The sequence below is a fragment of the Mesoplodon mirus genome (assembly GCF_964341445.2).
Source record: "Mesoplodon mirus genome assembly, chromosome: 11".
Classification (NCBI taxonomy): domain Eukaryota; kingdom Metazoa; phylum Chordata; class Mammalia; order Artiodactyla; family Ziphiidae; genus Mesoplodon; species Mesoplodon mirus.
This window is the reverse complement of record NC_138987.1, coordinates 482333-510291: the sequence shown is the minus strand read 5'-3', so window position 1 is coordinate 510291 and position 27959 is coordinate 482333. Positions and strand designations below refer to the sequence as shown.

General features: G+C 46.5%; 1 long non-coding RNA gene and 1 pseudogene across 12 annotated transcripts in view; one reads left to right on the top strand and one right to left on the bottom strand.

Moving 5' to 3' along the window:
* The window catches only part of LOC309812543, a 69310-nt gene that overhangs the window by 8582 nt on the left and 32769 nt on the right, over positions 1–27959 (bottom strand). For 3 of the 11 annotated variants that reach the window (XR_014295336.1, XR_014295337.1, XR_014295338.1), the window contains 3 exons: positions 18257–18333; positions 11471–11547; positions 10817–10934 (listed from right to left, as the gene is read on the bottom strand). This is a non-coding gene — a long non-coding RNA (uncharacterized lncRNA). The other 8 variants (XR_014295339.1, XR_014295341.1, XR_014295340.1 and 5 more) reach the window with 7 other exon arrangements.
* Positions 20366–26188, top strand: LOC309812542 (putative ATP-dependent RNA helicase DDX28; annotated as a pseudogene). The gene is made up of 2 exons (XR_014296197.1): positions 20366–22127; positions 26091–26188. The product of XR_014296197.1 is annotated as a putative ATP-dependent RNA helicase DDX28 (transcript).

Genomic DNA, 27959 nt, shown 5'->3' with positions numbered 1-27959 from the left:
TATTTTTTTTATTGGAGTCATATTCCATTGTGTACACGGACCACTTCTTCTTTCTGCATTCCTCTGTTGATGGACATTTTCGTAGCTTGCAAGTGTTGGCTATGGTAAATATTGTTGGAGTGCAAGATTGCCAGCCTGTGTCTTTTTTTTTTTTTTTTTTTTTTGCGGTACGTGGGCATCTCTCTGCCGTGGCCCCTCCCATTGCAGAGCACAGGCTCCGGACACACAAGCCCAGCAGCCATAGCTCACAGGACCAGCCACTCCGCGGCATGTGGGATTTTCCTGAAATGGGGCATGAACCCGTGTCCCCTGCATCGCCGGTGGACTGTCAACCACTGTGCCTCCAGTGAAGCCCAGCCTGTGTCTTTTTGATTCTCATCCTCTCAGGTGATAGGCCCAGCAGTGGGTTTGCTTGATTGAATAGTAGCTCAGTATTTACCTTTTCAAGGCACCTCCTTTGTGTTTTCCTTACTGGCTCTTACCATGTCCCACGTTGAACCAAGGGTAGGCATTTCTCGACAACCCCTTCAGCATTTATTGTTTGCAGAATTTTTGCTGATGGCCATTCTGACTGGTGTGAGCTGATAGGATTTTTGTAATTTGGATTTACATGTCTTTAATTATTCCTAATGTTCAGCATTTGTCCACACCTTTTTTTTAACATCTTTATTGCAGTATAATTGCTTTACAATGGTGTGTTAGTTTCTGCTTTATAACAAAGTGAATCAGCTGTACATATACATATATCCCCATATCTCCTCCCTCTTGCATCTCCCTCCCTCCCACCCTCCCTATCCCAACACTCTAGGTGGTCACAAAGCACCGAGCTGATCTCCCTGTGCTACGTGGATGCTTCCCACTAGCTATCTGTTTTACATATGGTTAAGGACACGGGTAGGGGGAAGGGTAAGCTGGGACAAAGTGAGAGAGTGGCATGGACTTATATATACTACCATATGTCCACACCTTTTAAAATTTCTGTTAAAAAGTGGAAAAAAAAAACGGAGAGTACAATTAACCACCTGAAATTGTCTTCTTGTAAGGTTGCCGTCAAAATTGAATTTTTTGGTCTATTTTCGACCCCAGGATTGTTTTTTAGGGCGGTGTCATTCACAGGCCTGTAATGAGTGTGAATATTTAGTGACCATTAGCACTGGGTTTAAAGCTGCTATTGTGGGAAACGGCCACAAGGCGGCAGCATTTTTCCATTCCCAAATCTGGTTACTAGGGCAGCAGAGCCTTTCTGGAAGTCCTGTGCCTAGGTTGTAAATTAAAATGGAATGTGCCAGGAGAAACCCCCATAAGTTTATCTTACATTAATTCTTGTTCGTTGTTTTAGTTTTTTAATCAGGGTAATGATTAGAATATTGTTTGTCCTAGGTGTACACAATCTGGTTCATTTGTGCATTATATATATATATATATATTCCTGTACAGAGCCAATTCCCATGTAAATTATTGCAGAGTGTTCCATAGACCTCCCTTGCTATATGGTCGGTCTTTTTAATATATGTATTTAATAGGTATTTGTACACATATGGTAACCCTAATCTTAATTTTTCCATTCACCCCACCATTCCTTTTAGATAAGCATAGTTTATTTTCTAAGTCTGTGAGTGTCTTTCTCTGTGGAAATATGTTCATTTGTGTCAGTTGTTAGATAACGCCTATAAGTGATATCATAGGATATGTCTTTTGCTTTCCGACTTACCTCATGTTCTGTGATTATCTACAGGATCAACTATGGTGCCTCAAAGAGCAGTGTTTCATTGTTTTCCATGGCGAATATTCCATTTTGTACATGGACCACTCCTTCTTTTTCCACTCATCTGGTGACGGACATTTTGGTTACCTCCATGTCTTGGTTATTGTGAAAATTCCTGTAGTGCAGCTGTTGAAGCCTGTGCCTTCTCGACTCTGGACTTCTCAGGTGAGAGGCTCAGCAGTGGGCCTGCTGAATGGAATGGTGGCTCAATTTTTACGTTTAAACGCAGCTCCTTTCTGTTCTCATTATTTGCTGTTACCACTTTACATCTCACCAGAAGCTAGAGGGTACAGAGTTCTCTAAAACCCCTTCAGCATTTATTGCTTGTAGACTTTTTGCTGATGGTAGTTGACATGTGTGAGTTGAAAATTTTTGGAGGTTAGACTTGCATGAGTCTAATAATTCCTGATGTTGAGCTTTTATTCATTTTCCTCTTTTTTGAAAATGAGTAAAACTTACCCCTCCATACTATCTCCTTGAAAATATGCCAGTTTTGAATTTTTTTGGCCACTCCCTACCTCCGCACAATTGTTTAGGGCAGGTGTCCTTTACAGCCCTGAGTCCTTGTGAATGTTAAGTGACCATTAGCTGTGGGTTTAAAGTTGCTCTTGTGGGAAACAGCCACAAGGCAGCAGCATTTCTACATTTCCAACTCTGGGTTTTTGGGCAACAGAGCTTTCCTGGAAATCATGTTAGTAAGCTGCAAATTAGAGTGGAATGTGCCAGCGAAAAGCCCCAAGAGTTTATATCTCCTAAATTATTGTTTGTTTTTTAAATTTAATTTTTATTAATTATTGGAGCAAATTTGATAAAAATGTAGATTCTCCTAGGTGTACAGTCTCCGGTTCATCCTATCAATGTATCCGTCTATTCCTCTTTGGATCCTTTCCCCTGTATGTTATTATAAGACTGTTGAGTAGACCTCTCTTCGTATTCCATAGGTATTGTGTGATTATATATTTCATATGTATTAGTACATGTCTGTCAACCCCCATATCCTAATTCATACATTCCTTACACCTTTCCATTTGGTTAAACATAATTTGGTTTTCTGAATCTATGTGTGTCCTTCTCTTGGAAATTATTTCATGGGTATCAATTTTTAGGTAACACCTATAAGTGATGTCATAGGATGTCTGTCTTTTGGTTTCTTTCTTACTTCATGTTGAGTGATTATCTGTAGATCCTTCTATAGTGGTGCCAACGGCACTGTTCCATGCTTGTTCATGGCTAATATTCCATTGTGTACATGGACGACTTCTTCTTGGTGCATTTTTCTGTTGATGGGTATTTTGGTTTCTTCCAGGTCTTGGGATGGTACATGTTGCTGCAGTGCAGGATTGCCAGCCTGTGTCTTTTTGATTCTGGTCTAATCAGGTGATAACCCCATGAGTGGGCCTACAGGATCACATGGTAGCTCCATTTTTACCCCTAAACGCACCTCCAATCTGTTCTCACTACTGGCTGTTACCAGGTTTCATCCCACCAGCAGCTAAAGGGTACACAGTTCTCTAAAACCCCTTCAGCATTTATTCTTTTAGACTTTTTTTGCTGATAATCATTCTGACGGCTGTGAGGTGAACGTTTTCGTACACTGGACTTGCATGGCTTTATTAATTCCTGATGTTCAGCCTTTTTCCGTTCCCATTTTTTTTTAACAAAAAAAGACAGGAAAAGAAACAGAAGCCAAATGTGCATAAATTATGCCTCTTGAAACTGTCGGTTTGAAGTATGGACGTCTTTTGAATTTTTTGGTCGATATATGACCCCAGGATTTGTTTTCAGGGCAGGTGTCATTTACAGGCCTGTAATGATTTTGAATATCCACTGACCATTAGCGCTGGGATTAAAGCTGCTGTTGTGTGAAACGGCCACAAGGTGGCAGTTCTCGCTTACCAAATCTGGTTACTAGGGCAACAGAGCCTCAATGGAAGTCGTGTTCTAGATTGGAATTTAGAATGGAATGTACCAGGAGAAAGCCCCTCACGTTTGTCTCACTACTTCTTGTTCGTGTTTTTAATTTAATTTTTTATTTTTTATTACAGCAAGTTTGATTACAACGTTTGGCTTGTTGTAGATATGCAAGATGTGTTTCTTTTACACATATACATGTCTGTTCTTTCTGGGATCCTTTTCCCATGTACGTTATGACAGAATGTTGAGTAGTCTTCTCTTGGTATTCCGTAGGTCTTTGGTGATTATATATGTCACCTGTGTTTGTATACGTCTGTTAACCCCAATATCGTAATGTATCCAATCCTCACACCTTTCCATTGGTGAACCATAAATTTGTTTAATGAATCTCTGATAGCCCTTCTCTGTGGGAATATCTTCACTGGTATCAATTTTTAGGTAACACCTATAAGTGGTATCATAGGATATGTGTCTTTCTCTTTCTGACTTACTCCAGGTTGTGTGATTACATCTAGAATCATCTACGGTGCTGCACAGGGCAATGTGTCCTTTTTTGTTCCTTGGCTAATATTTTGTCTGTACTTGTACCAGTTCTTCTTTGTCCACTCATCTGTTGCTGGACTTTTTGGTTACTTCCATATCTTGGCTATTGTAATACTGTGCAGTGCACATTTGCCTTCCTGTGCCTTTCCAATTCTGTCTTCTTTGGTTATAGGTCCAGGAATGGGCCTGCTGAATGATATTGTAGCTCAATGTGTACCTTTTAAAGGCATCTCCATTCTGTTCTCATTAGTGGATCTTTCAAGGGTACGTCCAACTGAAAGTTGAGGTTATGCATTTCTCCACAAACACTTCAGCATTTATTGTTTATAGGTTTCTTGCTGATGGTTATTCTGAGGTGTACCAGCTGAAACCTCTTTGTAGCTGAATTTGCGTGTGTCTCATAATCCGTTGAAATTAAGCTTTAAGGCATGTCCATTTTATTTTTCAAACTGTGATTACAGCTTAGCTCTTCAAAGTGTTTTCTTAAAGTATGAGTCACATTTTGAAATTTTTTGGCCATTACCTCCCTCAAGGCATTTTGTGGGCAGGTCTCATTTACAGCCATGCAGTACTTGTTCACATGAAGTGACCATTAGCACAGGTTTTAAGCTGCTTTTGCAGGTAACGGCCAGAGTGTGGCAGCCTTTCTACGTTCCCCATGCTGGTACTAGGGAAACAGACCTTCCTGCCAGTGGTGTTCCTCAGTTATAAATTAGAGAGAAATGTGCCCGGATAAACCCCCAATTGCTTCTGTCTCCTTACTTATATTTCATTTTAAATTTAAATTATACTTTTTATTGGAGTAATATTCCATTGTGTACATGGACCACTGCTTCTTGGTGCACTCCTCTGTTGATGGACATTTTCGTTGCTTCCAAGTGTTGGCTATGGTAAGTATTGCTGGAGTGCAGAAATGCCAGTCTGTGAGGTTTTGATTCTCATTTTCTCAGGTGACAGGTCCAGCAGTGGGTATGATTGATTGCCTGGTAGCGCAATGTTTCCCTTTTCAAAGCACCTCCATTGTGTTTTCATTAGTGGCTCTTACCACGTCCCCCCTAGAACGGAGGGTAAGCACTTCTCCACAATCGCTTCAGCATTTATTGCTTGCAGCATTTTGTTAATGGCCATTCTAACTGCTGTGAGCTGATAGGTTTTTGTAATTTGGGTTTGCATGTCTTTATAAATTCCTAAAACTCATCATTTTTCCAAGCTTTTTTTGTTTGTGTTTTTAAAAAAAGGAGAAAAAAGTATGCATACAATAAACCTTTTCAAATTGTCCTCTTGGAAGGTTGCCCTCTTTTCAATTTCTTATTCAATTTTCGACCCCAGGATTATTTTGGTGGACAGGTGTCATTACAGAACTGCAAGATTGGTGAATAGTTAGTGACCATTAGCAGTGGGTTTAAAGCTGTTGTGTGAAACGGCCACTAGGAGGCAGCATTTCTCCATTCCCCAATCTGGGTAGTAGGGCAGCAGAGCCTTTCTGGAAGTCGTGTTCCTAAGTTGTAAATTAGAATGGAATGTGCCAGGAGAAACCCCCATACGTTTATGTCTCATTACTTCTTGTTGGTTGTCTTAATTTTTGTAATCGGGGTAATGATTAGAATATTGTTTGCCCTAGCTGTACACAATCTGGTTCATTTGTACATTTTATATGTCTATTCATATACAGATCCTCTTCCCATGCAAAATATTACACAGTGTTCCGTAGACCTCCCTTGCTATATGGTCGGTCTTTTTGACACATGTATATAATATGTATTGGTATACATCACACTGATCTTCATTTATCCATTCCACCCACCTTTCCTTTTAGATAAGTATATTTTTTCCCTACATTTGTTATTGTCTTTCTCTGTGGAAGTATGTAAATTTGGGTCAGCTATTAGATAACGCCTATAAGTAATATCATAGGATACAGGTCTTTTGCTTTGCAAATTACCTCATGTTCCATGATTATCTCTAAGCTCATTTGTGGTGCCTCAAAGAGCAGCGTTTCATTGTTTTAAATGGGGAACGTTCCACTGTGTACATGGACCACTACTTCATTATCCATTCACCTGTTGATGGACATTTTGGTTGCTTCACCATCTTGGCTATTGTGAATAAGGCTGCAGTGCAGCTGTTGCAGCCTCCGTCTTCCCGATTCGGCACTTCTCAGGTGAGAGGCCTGCTGGTGGGTCTGCTGCATCGAATGGTAGTTCAATTTTTGTTTTTCTAATGCAGCTCCTTTCTGTTCTCATGATTCACTCTTACCACTTTACATCTCACCAGCAGCTAGAGGGTACACAGTCCTCTAAATATCCTTCAGTATTTATTGTTTGTAGAATTTTTGCTGATCGTCAGTTGACAGGTGTGAGTTGTAAACTTTCTGTAAATTAGAGTTGCATGAATCTAATAATTCCTACGGTTAAGTTTTTATTCATTTTCCATTTTTTTAAAGAGAGTGAGTCAAACGTACCTCTTCATACTCTCTTCTTGAAACATTTGCCTGTTCTGAAATTTTTTGTCCATTCCCTTCCGCAGCACAATTTTTTTAGGGCAGGTGTCCTTTACAGCGCTGAGTCCTTGTGAATGTTAAGTGACCATTAGCTGTGGGCTTAAAGCTGCACTTGTGGGAAACGTCCACAAGCCAGCAGCATTTGTACATTTCCCACTCCATTTTTGGGCAGTACAGCCTTCCAGGAAATCGTGTTAGTAGGCTGCAAATTAGAGTAGAATGTGCCAGGGAAAACCCCCAAGAGCTTATATCTCCTTTCTTCTTGATTGTTTTTAAATTTAGTTTTTATTAATTATCAGAGCAAATTCGATAAAAAAAAAATATTTTGTTTCTCCTAGGTTTACAGAATCTGTTTCATTATATCAATGTATCTGTCTACTCATCTTTGGAGCCCTTCCCGTGTAGGTTATTACAGAGTGTCGAGTAGACCTTTCTTGGTATTCCATAGGTATTTTGTGATTAAATATTTCATATGTATTAGTACATGTCTCTTAACCCCCATATCCTAATTCATCCATTCCTTACAACTTTCCATCAGGTTAAATGTACTTTTATTTTCTTAATCCATGCTTTTCCTTCTCTTGGAAATAAGTTTGTGGGTATCAATTTTTAGCTAACACCTATAAGTGATGTCATAGGATGTCTGTCTTTCAATTTTTTTCATACTTCAAGTTGGGTGATGATCTTTAGGTCCTTCTATGGTGGTGCAAACGGCACACTTTTATTCTATTCCATGGCTAATATTCCATTGTGTACATGGGCCACTTCTTCCATGTACATTTTTCTGTTGATGGACCTTTTGGGTTCTTCCAAGTCTTGGCGATGGTAAACATTCCTGCAGTGCAGGATTGCCAGCCGGTATCATTTTCATTCTGGTCTGCTCAGGTGATAGGCGCATGAAAGGACCTACCAGATCACAAGGCAGCTCAATTTTTACCTTTAAATGCACCGCCACTCTCTTCTCCCTACTGTCTCTTACCAGTTTATCTACCCGCAGCGGCTAGAGGGTACATAGTTCTCTAAAACCTTTTCAGCATTTAAACCTTTGTACACTAGTCTCCTGGTGATCATTCTGATGGCTGTGTGGTAAAGGTTTCTGTAGATTGGATTTGCAATCTTTATTAATTGCTGACGTTGAGCATTCCCATTCCCTTTTTCTTAAAGAAAAAAAAAGCAAGAAAAGACAAAATGTGCGTAAAATATACCTCTTGACTGTGTTTTTGAAACGTTGACGTCTTTTGAATTTTCTGATTGATTTACGACCCCAGGATTTTTTTCTTTGATGGTAGGTGTCTATTACAGGCCTGCAATTATTTTGAATATTAAATGACCACTAGCGCTGGTTTCAAAGCTGCTGTTGTGTGAAACGGCCAGAAGACAGAAGCATTTCTCCTTACCAAACCTGGTTACTAGGGCAAGACAGGCAAAATGGAAGTTGTGCTGTAGGTTGTAAATTGGAACGGAAAGTGCCAGGAAAATCCCCTTAAGATTATGTCTCATTCTGTCCTGTTCGTTTTTTAATTTAATTACTATTTTTGATGACAGCCAATTTGATTACAATGTTTTCTTTGTTCTAGGTGTGCAAGATGGGGATGTTTTACACATATACATATATCTAGTGTTCTTCAGATCCTTTTCCATGTAGGTTATGACACAATGTTGAGTAGTCTTCTCTTGGTATGCCGTAGGTCTTTGGTGATTATATATTTCACATGCGTTTGTATATCTCTGTAAACCCCAATAATGTAATGTATCCAATCCTCACACCTTTCCTTATGGTGGACCCTACGTTGGTTTAATGAATCTGTAATTGCCTTTCTCTGTGGAAATATCTTCATTGGTATCAACTTTTAGCTCACACCTATAAGTGATATGATAGGATATGTGTCTTTCACTTTCTCACTTACAACAACTCGGGTGATTACTTCTAGACTCATCGATGGTGCTGCAAATGGCATTGTTTCATTTTTTCCCCAGCTAATATTCCATCTCTACGTGTAGAAGTTCTTCTTTGTCCACCCATCTGTTGCCGGACTTTTTGGTTACTTCCATATCTTGGCTATTGTAATATGTGCAGTGCACATTTGCCTTCCTGTGCCTTTCCAATTCTGTCTTCTTTGGTTATAGGTCCAGGAATGGGCCTGCTGGTTTATATTGTAGCTCAGTGTTTACCTTTTAAAGGCATCATCTCCATTCTGTTCTCATTAGTGGCTCTTTCCAGGGTACATCCCACTGAAAGTTGAGGGTATGCATTTCTCCACAACACCTTCAGCATTTATTTATTTATTTATTTATTTTTGTTTGTTTGGCGGTACGCGGGCCTCTCACTGTTGTGGCCTCTCCCATTGCGGAGCACAGGCACCCACGGCATGTGGGATCTTCCCAAAACGGAGTACGAACCCGCGTCCCCTGCATCGCAGGTGGACTCTCAACCACTGCGCCACCAGGGAAGCCCCAGCATTTATTGATTATGGGTTTCGTGCTGAAGATTATTCTGAGGGGTGTGAACTGATACCTCTTTGTGGTTGAATTTCCATGTGTCTCATAATCCCTTGACATTAAGCTTTAAGGCATGTCCTTCTTATTTTTCACACTGTGATTACAGCTTAGCTCTTCAAAGTGTTTTCTTAAAGTATGAGTCACATTTTGAAATTTTTTGGCCATTACCTCCCTCAAGACATTTTGAGGGCAGGTTTCATTTACAGCCATGCAGTACTTGTTCACATGAAGTGACCATTAGCACAGGTTTTAAGCTGCTTTTGCAGGTAACGGCCAGAGGGTGGCAGCCTTTCTATGTTCCCCACGCTGGTACTAGGGAAACAGACCTTCCTGCCAGTGGTGTTCCTCGATTATAAATTAGAGAGGAATGTGCCCGGATAAACCCCCAAATGCTTACGTCTCCTTACTTATGTTTGTTTTTAAATTTAAATTATACTTTTTATTGGAGTAATATTCCATTGTGTACATGGACCACTGCTTCTTGGTGCACTCCTCTGTTGATGGACATTTTCGTTGCTTCCAAGTGTTGGCTATGGTAAGTATTGCTGGAGTGCAGAAATGCCAGTCTGTGAGGTTTTGATTCTCATTTTCTCAGGTGACAGGTCCAGCAGTGGGTATGATTGATTGCCTGGTAGCGCAATGTTTCCCTTTTCAAAGCACCTCCATTGTGTTTTCATTAGTGGCTCTTACCACGTCCCCCTTAGAACGGAGGGTACGCACTTCTCCACAATCGCTTCAGCATTTATTGCTTGCAGCATTTTGTTAATGGCCATTCTAACTGCTGTGAGCTGATAGGTTTTTGTAATTTGGGTTTCCATGTCTTTATAAAATTCCTAAAACTCATCATTTTTCCAAGCTTTTTTTGTTTGTGTTTTTTAAAAAAGGAGAAAAAAGTATGCATACAATAAACCTTTTCAAATTGTCCTCTTGGAAGGTTGCCCTCTTTTCAATTTCTTATTCAATTTTCGACCCCAGGATTATTTTGGTGGACAGGTGTCATTACAGAACTGCAAGATTGGTGAATAGTTAGTTAGTGACCATTAGCAGTGGGTTTAAAGCTGCTGTTGTGTGAAACGGTCACAAGGAGGCAGCATTTCTCCATTCCCCAATCCGGGTAGTAGGGCAGCAGAGCCTTTCTGGAAGTCGTGTTCCTAGGTTGTAAATTAGAATGGAATGTGCCAGGAGAAACCCCCATACGTTTATGTCTCATTACTTCTTGTTGGTTGTCTTAATTTTTGTAATCGGGGTAATTATTAGAATATTGTTTGCCCTAGCTGTACACAATCTGGCTCATTTCTACATTATATATATCTATTCATATACAGATCCTCTTCCCATGCAAAATATTACACAGTGTTCCGTAGACCTCCCTTGCTATATGGTCAGTCTTTGTGACACATGTATATAATATGTATTGGTATATGTAACACTGATCTTCATTTATCCATTCCTCCCACCTTTCCTTTTAGATAAGTATAGTTTTTTCCTACATCTGTGAGTGTCTTTCTCTGTGGAAATATTTTCCTGTGTGTCAGTTATTAGATAACGCCTATAAGTAATATCATAGGATATAGGTCTTTTGATTTCCAACTTACCTCATGTTCCATGATTATCTCTATGCTCATCTGTGGTGCCTCAAAGAGCAGTGTTTCATTGTTCTCCATGGTGAATATTCCACTGTGTACATGGACCTCTTCTTCTTTATCCATTCACCTGTTGATGGACATTTTGGTTGCTTCACCATCTTGGCTATTGTGAATAAGGCCGCAGTGCAACTGATACAGCCTGTGTGTTCCCGATTCTGGACTTCTCAGGTGAGAGGCCTACCGGTGGGCCTGCTGCGTCGAATGGAAAACGTAGGGAGTAACCAGGCAAGGTCAGTTACCATGGCAGCCCTGGGAAAAACATTACCAAGTGACACTAACACTCCCAGGAGCCTACATTTGTTTCCACAATAAGTAAACCTTTCTCATTTCTAAAGTACTATACTGTGAAATATGCATCTCAGTCACAACTAGAGGTTACTCAGTGTCTGCTGTGACTGACAGGAAAACAGAAGGGCCTTACACAGTACCTAAAGTAATGACGAAGAAACTAGGGGCCACGGGCAGAGACAGACAGGCTCAGACAGGATCCTATCCCTATGACATTCTGAGGAGATCATGTTGTAAGGGCTCGAGCACGAGAAAGCAGCCACTAACCAGCTACCCTATCTCAAATATGTGGAGAAAGTCAATGCAAATACATACCTATGTATTATTCTTTTCTGATCATTCTTTCAGTGTATCCCTTCTGGCTTTGTGCAAAGCGATTCTTTGTTTTGTACCTGAAAAATGAGTGGCACATGTAAATGGATGAAACATGTCAGAGCAGACATCCAATGAGCACTTCAGGTAACGAACGAGGAGCTCCGAGTTCTGGGAAAGAATCGTGAAAGTAGTGTAGAATCACAATATCTTAGAGCATCCTTTATATCAACTCCCCTCTATCATCACCAATCAGTGGTCATCAGCCTATACATGAACTTTGCAGTGACAGAAAACCCAGCACTCTCTAGACAGATCTAGGCATTTCTAGTTGCTACAGCAGTCTATATCAAGTTCAGAATGTGACTCCCTGTCACGCATCAGTCCCAGTCTGCCTTCTGCAATGGTACACCCCATGGCACACCTCATCTCTTTTCCATCTGGCACATTTCCCAAACACATGAGGACAATTTTGTTCTTCCTAAAGCTCTCTTCTCCCACGTCACCCTCCTAAATCACTCCTTCCTTCCTGTGTTTATGACTTTGAGGAGCCCCCAAGGTTTTCTCATCCCAAGGCCATGACAAGCAATGGCATCAGTGTGCCTGCTACAGATTCTAGGAAAGGGGCAGGGCCACACAAGGGTCTGGCAAATGTGACTGACAACCTGAAGGGAGAGTACATGTGAGACCCTCAGCCTCTCTTCAGTCCTCAGCCTCTATCCAAGGTTTCTCCATAGCACACTATTGACATTTTGGAGCAGATAATTCTTTTGGGGGGTGGGGAGGGCTGTCCTATGCCTTGTACGATATGTAGTAGCATCCTGACCTCTACCCACTAGATGCCTGCAGCACCACCAACCCCACACCCCGGATGTGACAATGAAAACTGTCTCCAGCCATTGTCAAACGTCCTGGAGGGGCTTCCCTGGTGGCGCAGTGGTTGGGAGTCTGCCTGCCGATGCAGGGGACACGGGTTCGTGCCCCGGTCCGGGAGGATCCCACGTGCCGCGGAGCGGCTGGGCCCATGAGCCATGGCCGCTGGGCCTGCGCGTCGGGAGCCTGTGCTCCGCAACGGGAGAGGCCACAACAGTGAGAGGCCCAATTAGCTAAAAAAAAAAAAAAAAAAAAAAAAAAAAAACAACGTCCTGGAGGACGGGTGATGGCAAAATCACCCTCACTCAGGAGCCACTGCTCTATCCAATGACTCTGTTCACCCATGAGGACTCACCCTCACTCAGGAGCCACTGCTCTATCCAATGACTCTGTTCACCCATGAGGACTCAAAACCCTCTCCTCTGCTGGCTTAGCATTCAACTCTCCAGAACGTCTATCGCGTATCAAAATGCTATTTGAAATTTGATAGTATTTATCTCTATAACGGTGTCTGATGAAAGTAAAACTCTTTCGCCAGATATTAAGAACCCCCCAGGTGATTAATCCACGTTTACCTTATCTCCTACCCAAGACACTGGAAATTACAGAAATGATCGGACACCCATTTTCGGTATCCGTTCAGGAAGTACCTGTTGTCTAAGGCTTTTTGGCGACCTGAACAACTGAGTTAAAGTAAAATATTCTGCCTGACCGTGGCTTTGTGAGACAAGACACAAACCTGTAGCAGGACCCTCCTCTCTGCTGTTTATGGAATTGAGGTATCTGACTGGAAAGCCGTTGGAGGTGAACTACCCAAGAAAGCAGTGGGTTCAGGATGAGAATTTGGAAAGGGTGACAAGGGAGGGGAGAATGAACCTCAGCTGAAAAGAAAGGGGAAAAGTACCAAGAGATGAGTTCTCTTGACTGAAGAGAAGATACGCTGAAAGCCATCAGCTTGCCCTCGGGGCCCTCAGCTCTCTGGGGAGCTCTAAGGGAAGGGTAAGCCTGGACCTACGACTCCGGACTCCTGGTCTCGGCCCCCAGGCCTGACCCATTCACTCAGACTCTCAATAAATACTTGTATTCAAAGACCTTACACGGGGACCACATCTGGGAAAACATCGCCGCACCCTCATCGTAAGTCACAGGGGGAGACCCGAACTGGCCAAGCCATGACAGGAGCTGTGAGGGCGACAAAAGAGCACGGCAGGGATCGGACATCGGATCGCCAGAAGCCCTCCGCCCTCCTGGTTCGTAATGCCAGGGCCCCATCGCCGCGTATCGCCGGACCCCGGTCCTGCCTCCGTCGCGCACCCTTCCCCAAGTTTGGCCGGGGTCTGGAGTCACCATCCCCGGTTCGGACCTACACACCTCGCCGCTGCTGAGCTCTACAGATCCCGCTCCTTCCACACAGTTCGCCGAGTCCGCGGGCCTTACTGAGCCGCGCCGGCCACCGTCCGCGAGGCCTTGGCGCGCCTGTGACGTCACCGTCGTGCGCCTCTCCCGCAACGAGGGGTGTATGGCTCTCGCACGGCGGCTGCGGCTGTTGTCGCTCGCGGCTCGGTTGCTTCTGGCGCCTCGCCGGGACCTGACGGTCTGCGGTCCCAACGAGCCCCTGCCCGTGGTGCGCATCCTGCGGGCTCTACAGCGGCGGCAGGAGGAGCGGCAGAGTGGGCAGCGGAGCCCCCCGCGGCCGGTGCTGGCGCGACCTGGGCCGCTGCCACAACGACTGAGCTCACGTGCCGCAACTACTGAAGCCCACGCGCCTAGAGCCAGTGGCCCCCAACAAGAGAAGCCACCACAATGAGAAGCCGGTGCACCGCGACGAAGAGGAGCCCCCACTCACCGCAACTAGAGAAAGCCCACGTGCAGCAACGCAGACCCAACACAGCCAAAAGTAAACAAATAAATAAAATGAAAAAAGATACAATACAGTATTGTTAACCATAGTTGCCATGCTGCACATTACATCCCAGAACGTATTTGTCTTGTAACTGGAAGTTTGTATCCTCTGACCACCCTCACCCATTCCCCCCCCACCTCATCCCCATAGGTTAAAATTTTAAATAGAGGAGCCCAGATAAACTTCAATGAGAAGGTGACATCTGAGCAGAGATGTGAGTTAGCCAAGTTCGTATCTAATGGAAGAGCGCACAGGAGAGGTAAGGGCCGGTGCAAAGACCCTGGGGCAGGAGCTTGTCTGGTGTGTTAGAAGAACAGGAAGGAGGCCACTGTTGGTTGCAGCACAGAAAGGAGAAGAGGGTAATGGAAGTCAGATACACAATGGATGGAGAGCAGTGAGCAGGTAGGACACAGTGGTCGGACCCCGAATGGCCTTGTCGGACGCTCTGCGGGCTGTGTTAGCGCTTCACGGTAGGAGCCAGTGAAGGATTTTAAGGAGAGGAGTGGCATGACTGATCACATTCCCCATGATCACGCTGACTGCTGTATGAAAAACAGACTGTGGGGGCCACGGTAGACACTGGCAGATCATCAGAAGGCTCTTCTGCCACCGATGTCAGAGATGATGGTGGCTCAGGACGGAGAGATAGTAGGGGAGGTGGCGAGAAGTGGTCACATTCTAAAAATATTTTGAAGGGAGAGCAACAGGAGTAAAACGAAGAAAATCCAAATCCTGTGGCCCAGAGATAACTGTTAATTCATTTATTCTAAGCAAACTTGGTCCCTCCTAAAAACCACAAAGCTTGCCAAGGATGCTCTTCTCAGAGGTACTACCTTTGTACTACTCAGCCCACTCCGGCATGCCCTCCCCCTCTGCCACTCTCCCAAAACTGCTCTGATTCAAGTCACCAATTACCTCGAAGTGGCTCAGTCTATGAGACACTGACCTGTCCTCCTCAATCGTGTTCTGCTAGCAGCACATGGCACGGTGAAGCCTCCCCTCTTGCTTGATCTCTCTCCTCCCTGGGTTCGTCGACCGCACACTCTCCCAGTTTTTCTCTCTACCCCTGCTTTGCAGTCTCTTTTCCTGGTTTCACCTCCTGCCCTCACATGTTGAGGTTGCTCCTCAGTCGTGGGCCCTCTTCCCTGCTAATTTCACACATCCTGCCCCACAAATTTATTCACTCCCATGGTATAAACTACTGGCCACGATCATCTCCAAAGGCATCCCAACCTCACACCAACTGCTCAAAACACATCCCCACTCGGATGTGTTAAGGGCATCTCCTACTCCACGTGTAGAAGACAAAGCCTTGATCAACCTTCCTAAGCCTTGTACTCTGTCTCCAATTATTTATTCAACGGACACTTACTGAGCCCCTAAGATATGCCAAGCACCGCTAGGCACTAGAGACAAAAAGATGAGGCAGGAGGGTAAGGTTCAATAGAACAGAGGGTTATAGAAAGGGAACTTACAGATATGTGTGAAAATAAAAGTGTGCATGGTGCTATGATGGAGCACTTACGTAAGGCTGTAGGAGTCTAGCTCAGCAGCGAAGAGACTGATGGGGGTTGAGGAGGGCCTCCCTCAAAAAATAATCTCTGTGGACTTCCCTGGTGGTGCAGCGGCTCAGAATCCGCCAGCCAGCACTATTTACAATAGCCAGGACATGGAAGCAACCCAAGTGTCCATCGACAGACGAATAGATAAGGAGATGTGGCACATATATACAATGGAATATTACTCAGCCTTAAAAAGAAACGAAATTGAGTTACTTGTACTGAGGTGGATAGACCTAGAGTCTGTCATACAGAGTGAAGTAAGTCAGAAAGAAAAACAAATACCGTACGCTAACACATATGTATGGAATCTAAAAAAATAAAAAGAGTTCTGATGAAGCTAGGGGCAGGACAGGAATAAAGACGCAGACGTAGGGAATGGACTTGAGGGCACGGGGAGGGGGAAGGGTAAACTGCGATGAAGTAATAGAGTAGCACTGACATATATACAATACCAAATGTAAAATAGCTAGGTAGTGGGAAGCAGCGGCATCGCAAAGGGAGATCAGCTCAGTGCCTTGCCACCACCTAGAGGGGTGGGATCAGGAGGGTGGAGGCAGACTCGAGAGGGAGGGGATATGGGGATATACGTATGCATAGAGCTGATTCACTTTGTTATACAGCAGAAACTAACACACCATTGTAAAGCAATTATACTCCAATAAATATGTTTAAAACAAAACAAAACAAAAACAAAAACAAGAATCCACCTGCCAATGCAGGGGACACGGGTTTGCTCCCTGCTCCAGGAAGATCCCGCATGCCTCGGAGCAACTAAGCCCACGAGCCACCACTACTGAGCCCGTGTGCCACAACTTCTGAAGCCCGCGCACATAGAGCCCGTGCTCTGCAACAGGAGAAGCCCCTGCAGTGAGAAGCCCGTGCCCCACGACGAAGGGTAGCCCCTCCTCGCCGCAACGACAGAAAGCCCACGCGCGGCAACGAAGACCCAACGCGACCAAAAATTGATTAATTAAAGCTTATATTTAAAAAAAAAAAAAAAAGAAAGAAAAAAATCTCTGCTGGGAATTCCCCGGTGGTCCTCTGGTTAGGACCCTGTGCCTCCAGTTCAGGGGGCCTGGGTTCAGTCCCTGGTTGGGGAACTAAGATCCTGAAAGCCGGCACCGCAGCCCAAATAAAAATGAAATAAAATAAAATATATTAAAATAAAAAAAGAAAGGATCTCTGATTCAAGGTCTAAAGGGTGAGAAGGTGTTTATCAGGCCAATATGTGGGGAGAAAATTTTTCCCATTTCAGTAAGTAGCACCTCCATTTACCCAATTACACACCATTAACCCACATTCCCCACATCCAATTCATCGCTTACTCCTATTCGCCTCCAAGCCATCACTAACCTTCCAAATATGACTCTAACGTGCCTGCTTTACTCCACCTCCAAGGCCACCACTGTGCACAAAGCCAGTCTCCTAATGAGTCTCCCCAAATCTTCTCCTGCCCCCTCCTATCCATTCTCTTACAATAGCCAGTATGGTGTCTGAAAAAGGCATCTCTGCTAACACCACTTCCCTGTTTATACCCTGCAATGGCTTCCCACCAACTTTAGGATAAATCCCAAACAGATGATGGACTGGAGGTTGGAAGACCAGAAGGAGGTAGGGTGTTAGGTTAGAAAGAGGGATAAAGGGTCTAGGCAAACAGCGAAAAGGGCTGAAAAGAAAATGATCGGCACTTGTACAACAGTCCGGATGCAGGCAGGAGAATGCAGGAATAGCGAAGGAATACGAATAGCCAGCCACTTTTTATTTCTGCAATGCCTTTGCAATTCCCAAAGTGCTTCACTTATAACTGTGATTCTCAAACCTAGCTGTACATTAGAATCATCTGGAGAGATTTTTAAAACTACCAATGGCCAGGCCTCACCCCATTTTAATCAGAATATACACTTCACTAGGGCAGGAATTTTGTCTGTTTCATTCACTGTCCATATGAAAAGTACCTGGGACATACATGGTGCTCAGAAAATATATACTGAATGAATAAATGAAGGAAGGAATGTACCACTATCACCTGAGATCCAAGGAGACATTCTTTTCAAAACTTAGGGAGTAACCAGGCAACGTCAGTTACCATGGCAGCCCTGGGAAAAACATTACCATGTGACACTAACATTCCCAGGAGCCTACATTTGTTTCCACAATAGGTAAACCTTTCTCATTTCAAAGTACTATAATGTGAAATATGCATCTCAGTCAGAACTAGAGGTTACTCAATGTCTGCTGTGATCGGAGGAAAAGAGAAGGGCCTTACACAGTATCTAAAGCAATGACACGAAGAAACTAGGGGCCACGGGCAGAGACACACAGGCTTAGATAGGCTCCAATCTCTATGACATTCTGAGGAGATTCACTTTGTAAGGGCTCGAGCACGAGAAAGCAGCCACTAACCAGCTACCCTGTCTCAAATATGTGGAGAAAGTCAATGTAAATGCTTACCTATGTATTATTCTTTTCTGATCATTCTTTCAGTGTATCCCTTCTGGCTTTGTGCAAAGCGATTCTTTGTTTTGTACCTGAAAAATGAGTGGCACATGTAAATGGATGAAACTTGTCAGAGCAGACATCCAAGGAGCTCTTCAGCTAACGAACGAGGAGCTCCGAGTTCTGGGAAAGAATCGTAAAAGTAGTGTAGAATCACAATATCTTAGAGCATCCTTTATATCAACTCCCCTCTATCATATCACCAGTCACTGGTCATCAGCCTATACATGAACTTTGCAGTGACAGAAAACCCAGCACTCTCTAGACAGATCTAGGCATTTCTAGTTGCTACAGCAGTCTATATCAAGTTCAGAATGTGACTCCCTGTCACGCATCAGTCCCAGTCTGCCTTCTGCAATGGTACACCCCATGGCACACCTCATCTCTTTTCCATCTGGCACATTTCCCAAACACATGAGGACAATTTTGTTCTTCCTAAAGCTCTCTTCTCCCACGTCACCCTCCTAAATCACTCCTTCCTTCCTGTGTTTATGACTTTGAGGAGCCCCCAAGGTTTTCTCATCCCAAGGCCATGACAAGCAATGGCATCAGTGTGCCTGCTACAGATTCTAGGAAAGGGGCAGGGCCACACAAGGGTCTGGCAAATGTGACTGACAACCTGAAGGGAGAGTACATGTGAGACCCTCAGCCTCTCTTCAGTCCTCAGCCTCTATCCAAGGTTTCTCCATAGCACACTATTGACATTTGGGGCCAGATAATTCTTTTGGGGTGGTGGGGAGGGCTGTCCTATGCCTTGTACGATATGTAGTAGCATCCTGGTCACTACCCACTAGATGTCTGCAGCACCGCCCCCCCACACACACACACCCCGGATGTGACCAAGAAAAATGTCTCCAGCCATTGTCAAACGTTCTGGAGGACGGGTGATGGCAAGATCACCCTCACTCAAGAGCCACTGCTCTTTCCAATGACTCTGTTCACCCATGAGGACTCAAAACCCTCTCCTCTGCTGGCTTAGCATTCAACTCTCCAGAACGTCTATCGCGTATCAAAATGCTATTTGAAACTTGATAGTATTTATCTCTATAATGGTATCTGATGAAAGTAAAACTCTTTCGCCAGATGTTAATACACTCCCAGGTGATTAATGCACGTTTACCTTATCTCCTACCCAAGACACTGGAAATTACAGAAATGATCGGACACCCATTTTCGGTATCCGTTCAGGAAGTACCTGTTGTCTAAGGCTTTTTGGCGACCTGAACAACTGAGTTAAAGTAAAATATTCTGCCTGACCGTGGCTTTGTGAGACAAGACACAAACCTGTAGCAGGACCCTCCTCTCTGCTGTTTATGGAATTGAGGTATCTGACTGGAAAGCCGTTGGAGGTGAACTACCCAAGAAAGCAGTGGGTTCAGGATGAGAATTTGGAAAGGGTGACAAGGGAGGGGAGAATGAACCTCAGCTGAAAAGAAAGGGGAAAAGTACCAAGAGATGAGTTCTCTTGACTGAAGAGAAGATACGCTGAAAGCCATCAGCTTGCCCTCGGGGCCCTCAGCTCTCTGAGGAGCTCTAAGGGAAGGGTGAGCCTGGACCTACGACTCCGGACTCCTGGTCTCGGCCCCCAGGCCTGACCCATTCACTCAGACTCTCAATAAATACTTGTATTCAAAGACCTTACACGGGGACCACATCTGGGAAAACATCGCCGCACCCTCATCATAAGTCACAGGGGGAGACCCGAACTGGCCAAGCCATGATAGGAGCTGTGAGGGCGACAAAAGAGCACGGCAGGGATCGGACATCGGATCGCCAGAAGCCCTCCGCCCTCCTGGTTCGTAATGCCAGGGCCCCACCGCCGCGTATCGCTGGACCCCGGTCCTGCCTCCCTTGCGCACCCTTCCCCAAGTTTGGCCGGGGTCTGGAGTCACCATCCCCGGTTCGGACCTACACACCTCGCCGCTGCTGAGCTCTACAGATCCCGCTCCTTCCACACAGTTCGCCGATTCCGCAGGCTTTACTGAGCCGCGCCAGCCACCGTCCGCGAGGCCTTGGCGCGCCTGTGACGTCACTGTCGTGCGCCTCTCCCGCAGCAAGCGGAGTATGGCTCTCGCACGGCGGCTGCGGCTGTTGTCGCTCGCGGCTCGGTTGCTTCTGGCGCTTTGCCGGGACCTGACGGTCCGCGGTCCCAACGAGCCGCTGCCCGTGGTGCGCATCCTGCGGGCTCTACAGCGGCAGCAGGAAGAGCGGCATAGCGGCCAGCGTAGCCCCCCCGCGGCCGATGCTGGCGCGTCCTGGGCTGACGCTGATGTCAGTGCGGCGACCCGACTTGAACCAGCCGGCTCACCTCACGCTGGGCTCTTGGAACCCGCGCCACTCTCTTCGTGGGGCTGGAGGAACCGGTGCACCCACGCGGACCATTTCTCCATCGAGTGTGCGCAACATGAGGCTCCAGCGCTGCGGAACCTCTCGCCCAACGGCAGCTGAACCGAACTGGGTCTGGAGCTCCGCGTTCTGAGCGCACTACAAGAGGCTGCTCCCGAAGTTGTTCGGCCCACAACCGTGCGGTCGAGTACCATTCCCCCACTTCTTCGCGGCCGCCACATTCTCTGCGCCGCAAAAACCGGCAGTGGCAAAACTCTCAGCTACATGCTACCTCTCCTTCAACGGCTGTTGGGACAGCCAAGCCTGGACCCCTGTCGTATCCCTGCTCCTCGAGGCCTGGTTTCTTGTGCCTTCTCGAGAATTAGCCGAACTGGTGCGTGCCGTGGCCCAGGCCTTGGGCAGCTCCTTGGACCTCCAGGTGCAGGAGTTAGGGGGAGGCCATGGCATGAGGAGGATCAGGCTGCAACTGTCCAAACAACCTCCAGCAGATATTCTGGTGGCCACTCCGGGGGCTCTGTGGAAGGCCCTGAAAACTCAACTGATCAGCCTGGAGCAGCTCTCCTTCTTGGTGTTGGATGATGCAGACACGCTGTTGGATGAAATCTTCCTGGAACTGGTGGATTACATCTTGGAGGGGAGCCATATAGCAGAAGGCCCAGCTGACTTAAAAGACCCCTTCAATCTCAAAGCTCAGTTAGTGCTGGTGGGGGCCACATTTCCCGAAGGTGGAGGCCAGCTGCTGAGTAAAGTTGCCAGCTTAGACTCTCTAACCCCCGTTACCAGTGACAAGCTCCACTGCATCATGCCTCATGTCAGACAGACATTCATGAGGCCGAAGGGAACAGAGAAGGTGACTGGGTTGGTACAGATCCTTAGGCAGCATGACAGAGCATATAGGACTGGCGCCGCAGGAACTGTTCTGGTGTTCTGTAATTGCTCCAGCACTGTGAACTGGCTGGGGTATATATTCTGGATGACCACAAAATCCAACACTTAAGACTGCAGGGACAGATGCCTGCCTCAGTGAAAGCAGGCATCTTCCAGTCCTTCCAGAAGGGCTCCCGAGACATTCTTCTCTGCACAGACATCGCCTCTCGGGGCCTGGACAGCACCCAGGTGGAGCTAGTCATCAATTATGATTTCCCTCCTACCCAGCAAGACTACATCCACAGAGCAGGGAGGGTGGGCCGGGTGGGGAGCGAGGTGCCAGTCACTGTCATCAGCTTTGTGACCCATCCCTGGGACGTGAGCCTGGCTCGGAAGATTGAACTGGCAGCTCGCCAGAGGAGAAGCCTTCCAGAACTGGGGTCCTCAGTGAGAGAGCCTTTGCACCAGCAAACCTTATTGCAGCAGGCTTATATATGATGCCATAACAGGGACCGTTCCCTCTGTGCTGGACGGGTGAGCACACTTGTCAGTAGGGTGCTCTGGACTGCCTAGTCACCTTCTGAAGACCCGGGCTGCTGTCTGGCTTCAAAAGGTAAGTTGCTGGCCAACACTGGAGGGTGAACTACTGAGCTCGGCTCTCTGTAGTCTTTCACGTGAAGAATAATGTCGATCTTGGCTCTGTATTATGTCATGGTTTCTAACAATAAGCGATGTTTCTATGGGTGCCCCTTAATAACAGTTTCCACTGGGGCAGAATTCAGTAGACCCCGAGAAGATTCACACTCCAAACTACCACACTTAGGACGAAGGCTCTTTCAATGGATGTTTTAGTTTAAATTTTGTTTCCTGCCCCCAAACATCCATTAAGCCTCCAGGAGAAGGAAAAGGGGATGTGACTAGCAATAAAGAGAAATTTTCTTCACAACAATGGCCATGGCAAGCTTAGGCACTTTTGGTGAAATCTCTCTGGGAAGTACTGGCAGAGGAATAAAAGGCAAACTGACACAGAAATATTGCTTGGTGTGCATTTCCAGGCTCTGCCTTCTTTCTCATCTCTTGGTGGCAGGTGGAGGAAGAGAAGAAAAGGTTAAACTTTTTTATAAACCAGCAGAATAAGCTTATAACATCCTCTCACTATCTCTGCATAGGTTCTAGTCTCTGCAGCATTATATAAGCTTTGCCCAAAGTAATGAACTGTTGAAAGTCAAATGTAATACTTCACCAAACAACTTAAAAATGCTTGCGCACTGGAAAGGGTTAAGTTGCAGAGAACACAGATGGACCCAGAGCAACCTTTGCCGAAAGAGAATATTGTGCTAAATGTACAGTCATAACTCTTTTCCATTTGAAGAAACAGTCAGAAGGATAAAAGAACTTGGTCAAAATCACACAAGTCAGTAGGAAAGAATCTGGTTTGTCTGTCCTCAGGGTTGTGTTCTTTAACCACCAGGCTAGCTTTTCTCAAATCTGATTCATGCATAGAATAACTATACACCTCTGCTTGCCTTGAATATTCCCTGTTTATACATATGCCTGCTGCAGTTTTTAATATTGCCCACTTTGACTCCCAAAAGCAACCGAGAATACACAATAATTTGGTCTCTCTATCCATGGACCACTGTGGTGGGACTGCCCAGGAAGCTTATTAAAAGTGCAGCTTCCTGAGCCCTACTCCAGATCTAGATAAGTTTTCTGAGGGTTGGCTCAAGAATCCAGGTACAAGACTTTTTAAGTGGTTTGGTGGAACCCCCCAGGTGATTCTCTCGCTCTCTTAAGTTAATAAACCGTTTATTCTGCCTCCCCCAGATGCCCAGCCAGGTCCTGTTAAGGTAGGAGTCCCCAAACCACATCAGAGGGATGCTCCCAGCCAAGTAATCTCTGGAGCCTTGGAGATTCTGAATGGTCTCATGCTGGCCCACCTGCCGTGACAAACCTCCGCCAGAGCATTCCCCTTCACATTTACCTTCTACCACTCCAAAAGGCAGTCTGCTCCAATGAGGCCTGACTTCGTCTGTCCTAATGGGCACCCACTGATTCAAGCAGTTTAGGGACAGAAGGTGCTGTGGTTCTCAACCAGGGTGGCCCAACCTCTAAAAGGGTAGTCCAAGCAGTCTCTACCTCCTGGGCACATCCCCTCTGCAACAGCCCCAGTAAACGAAGGTCCCATCTTTGCTTTCTCAAGGTCGGCAACAGGGAGTCCCCTCCTAAAGAAAGTTCTCTCTCATTGCCACACTATCAAAAGCTGCCCCAAATGTGGTTCCTTCCTGTGGGCCTGATCAGGCTAAGGGCAGAGTTGTCTCTTTCCTTCTCTGAGTCGGACCAAGTTGTCTTACTAACCCCTCTTCACAGTGTTGACCATGATTTTCACGGGGGCTGCTGCTGAGCCTTTATCTCATCCTTTCATGGTGGAGAGAGAGAGGATTATAATGATTTTTACTTCTAGGGGAGAGGGGAGTGTAATGATTATGTTGTCATTTTGTATTATGTCCTTTTGTCATGAATTTGTTTTGAATTTCATATTAAAATGGGCCCACCATTCCCACTTTGTGAGGTCATTCAGCACCCTCATTTTGCACCTTTAACATCTCTCTCAGTATCACTTGGAAATGTTTGAAACGGCATGAGCTCGTCCTCACATTCCTATCAGCTGTAAATCCGGAGCCCCGACATGAACGTAACCATTGAGCAGAACCCCTCTCCACTACCTGTGTAACACTGGGTAGGCTCCTTAACATCTTGGTTTTTCTAAGCCCTCAGGTGTAAAAATGTGAGGGTTCTATGAATTTATATTTGGGGCAGGACAAGGTCGAGAAGAGTGTGTCTTTGCTTGTATTCTTCCAAACTGGAATGTCTTCCCTCTCTTCCCCATGGGTCCAGATCTCACTTGTCCTTCAGGCCCACTGCCAAGGAGCCTTCCCTGATTCCCCAGTCCACACAATTCTCTGCCTCTTAGGGTCAGTGCCATACAACCTAGCTGTCTCTTAACGTTAATCTTGCCTCTCAAGCCAATTTCAGAATGTGGGTCTCTCTTGCCCTCCTGGGGCCCCTGGGGCTGTACCAGCCCACCTGAACGCCCCACGTGGGGTGTCTACTAGACTAGGGCATGGGTGGGGAAGCCCAGGTGTGAGGGGCCAGGCAGAGTACCTCTGCCTCCACCCTGCTCTCCTCCACAAAACTGCCCCTCCTCCTGAAGCCTGACCCGCAAGTCACAGGTTCCTTATTATGACCTCACTGGGTAGTGATGACCTCACAGGCCTTCTCACAGTTTCCATGGCAGCATAACTATGGAAATGTGCTGCCCTCAGAGAAACTTCCCTACCAGTTCTCCACCAGATACCAATCTCTTTGGTTGTCTGAGAGAGAATGTCTGACCGGATCGTCTATATTTACTCAAACCTGTGCTGTTCCCTGGCTGGGCAGTGCAGCAGGTACACCGAGACCGGGCATCTGTAGAAGAGGCATGGTGTACACACAACCTCACCTGGCTGCCACATGTTCCTGTGGGGCTTGCCCACTACGTAAACCTCAGCACTTTCCCAGCTGTAAGTAATACCAGTGACCTGGGACACCTTCAGGGTCCCACAGTGCTCACTGCTGAGGACAAGTGAAAGGTCATCCCTGAACTAGTGTGCAGGAAGCTTCTGATCTTTATAAATGTTGCCTTCCGCTTTGGGCTACAGGATGCTTCCATTCAGACCCTTTCCTGGTTGGCCTCTTAGCAAAAGGCAAGTGCATTTTTGTTGGCAGATGGTAAACGGAGCAGTTTGAGGAAGAGGGCCACTCTTGAACCGCACCTTCAAACCCAGGCACCTCTGTGCTGTCATGTACACATCTATATCGGTCCCCTCAGACACGTCCCATACTGAGCTGCTGAGTACTAGGGGAGAGGGTGGTGCCATATTCATGGGAAGACCGGAAGAACCAAGGGGGGTGATGAAGTGCTAGTGAGACTGGAGGGCTGAGCAGATGGTGTCCCAGCAGGCTGGGTGGATGTGAGCCTACACTTGGTACCCAGAACCCGGTTCTGAGTCTCCTGATCACTCTGCCTCAGTATTTGGCCTTGATCTAATCTAGATAAAAGTATCAGAGGGCTAGAGTTCAGTGTGGTTGTAACAGGCATTATAAATGGGGCCCAAGAGGGGTTGCCAAAGTGGGAGGGGTCCTTAACCAATTTATATTAGATTATCTTTTTCCAAAACTTGAAAGACGTTTCCATTAAAGCCTCAGAAGTGACACACTGCAAGAAATGTTTTCTCTGTTGTGGAAGGGAGAGATGGAGAGGATCATGATTGCAATTTCTTTCGGGTTCTACTGTTTTCCCTGGCAACGGTGAAGAGACTACCTCACTTGATGCAGCCGTAGGCTCTAGGAATTGCTTTTGCAGCCAGTGTCCCTTCTCTAGGGACTCATAGAGGTGATGGGCCAAGTCTGTGTTTTGGATGTCAAGTAGATTAAAGGTCTTCAGCCAGAAACTGGGAGAGACATGAGAGAGGGAAATTCTGGCAGGAGACTGTGTACAGCAGAAGTGACTGATCAGTTCTGATTTTCTTTGCAGCAGCTGTGGCTCCCATTTCTCCTCCTAAATCTGGTCACTACCATGTCCTCAACCGAGGGTGTGGAGAAACGCAGTTGGGCCGGCATCGGAAGACATACTGCCTGGTTGGTGGCTACCGGGCCTACGGGGATGCTCCTTTGGCCATGCCAGCAAAGGCGGAAGCTGAGAAGCCAGTCTCCAGATGTGCTCCCGAGAGAAAGCAAGCTCCAGAAGAGTCGGACGAAGATCTCGGTTGCTCCAGACCCAAAATCCGGCGATTGTAGCATGGTGCCAGGAGGCGGACTCCACAGAATCTTGCTGGCTGAACCATTCTGAAGACAGGGAAATGGTTTAACTGCCTAAGACAGCGAATGCCTCTTCCTGCAGTGACCCCTCCCGCCCCCCCCCCACTGCCCACTACCACAGATTAGAACCTGCGTCGTTCTGTCTGAGCCTTCCTCAGCCAGGAGCCTCCCTGCACACTAAATGGCCATAAGCCAGGAGCCTCAGAAAGTGAGGTATGAAATGAGAGCCTGCCCTGAACATCCCAGGGCGGAAGCTGGCCTGGAAGAAAACCTGGCATTCCTCTGCTCAATCCTCACGGGCCCCTTTGTGAGCTGAACAAAGTGAAGTCTGCACTCTGCGAGCCGAGGAGGATGCAGGAGCAGAGACAGGGTGCAGAGAAGCCTTAGCAGTCTACCACATGGGCTCCTGCCCTGAGCCATTGTCAGCGGCCACCACCACAAACCAGTGGGGAGCTGGGCTTTTTGAAACTGAAAGCAGCAATCTATCTGTGGCTTCCCAAAGAGCCTCCTGCCTGGGGTCTCAGGAGGCAGGATAGAGAGGCCCAGGAAGCCCTGCTCCCTGAAGCAAGAACAGGATGGAGAGTCAAGCAGCACGCACCCTGTCCCGAGGTTCACATGCTCCTTTATTGCCAGGCCTTTCCGTCCCCAGTGGCGTCCCTTACTGCTCAATAAAATGCTTTTCTGTAACAGATTTCTAGGGTCGCCAGTGCTCAGACTTAGGTCACTACCCCTGTGCTAGGCACTCCTGCCACCTGGGAAAGGTTCCAAAGGTGGAACAGCTCCAGGGGGTGCCAGGGATCAGAGCAAAAACTTGAGAGGCTGGGGATGCAGGAGTTTGGGTACAGTCCCTAAATCATCTCAGTGGTTGAGCTGCTGTGAGAAGGCACATCCCCAGTGTGCGTGTTGAGGGGAGGGGGTCCCTAGAGGAGGCAGCTAGCGGGAGGGCCTGAGGCTGGAAATGGGGAATGGCGTGCGGCCTCTGAGCAAGCACAGGCACTTAGCCCTTGAGGTTTCTGGGAAAGCTAGAGCCACAAGGGCCACGAGATAAGGCAAGTGTAGCAGCAGAACCCAGGTGCCAGGTCTTTCTTCAGAACCTACACTTCTCCACGAGGCCGGGCCTTCCACGCTGAGGTAGGAGGGATCCTGGCCAGAAGGTCAGCCAGCAGCTCTGGGACGAAGGTTGCTGCGGCAGGGCTCTTCTGCCATGGAAGCGACTTCATTTCCTTCCACACAAATAGCCTACTGACTGAGTTCCTGCTCTGTTGAGTAAAAGGGTCGTTGACTCTCCCCAGAAGGTTGTTCAGTTCACATCCCAAAAGTCCCTCTATTCAGGCCCTGGGGAGGTGTAGCAACTCCTGAGGGCGCTCTCCTGAGGCTGGCTGACAGAAGTGGGGGAGGTTCCTGATAGTTCCCAGGTGCTGGTTCAAGTCCCCAGAGAATGGTCATGCAGGTTGGGGAGTCAAGTAGGAGGAGAGAGAAGGTTGGGGGCAGAGGGCCCCTTCCTGAATCCAGAGCTCACATGGTTACCCACCCCCATTTCCAGAAACTATCTCTTCCCCCACACCAGCCCCCATGGCCCAGTACC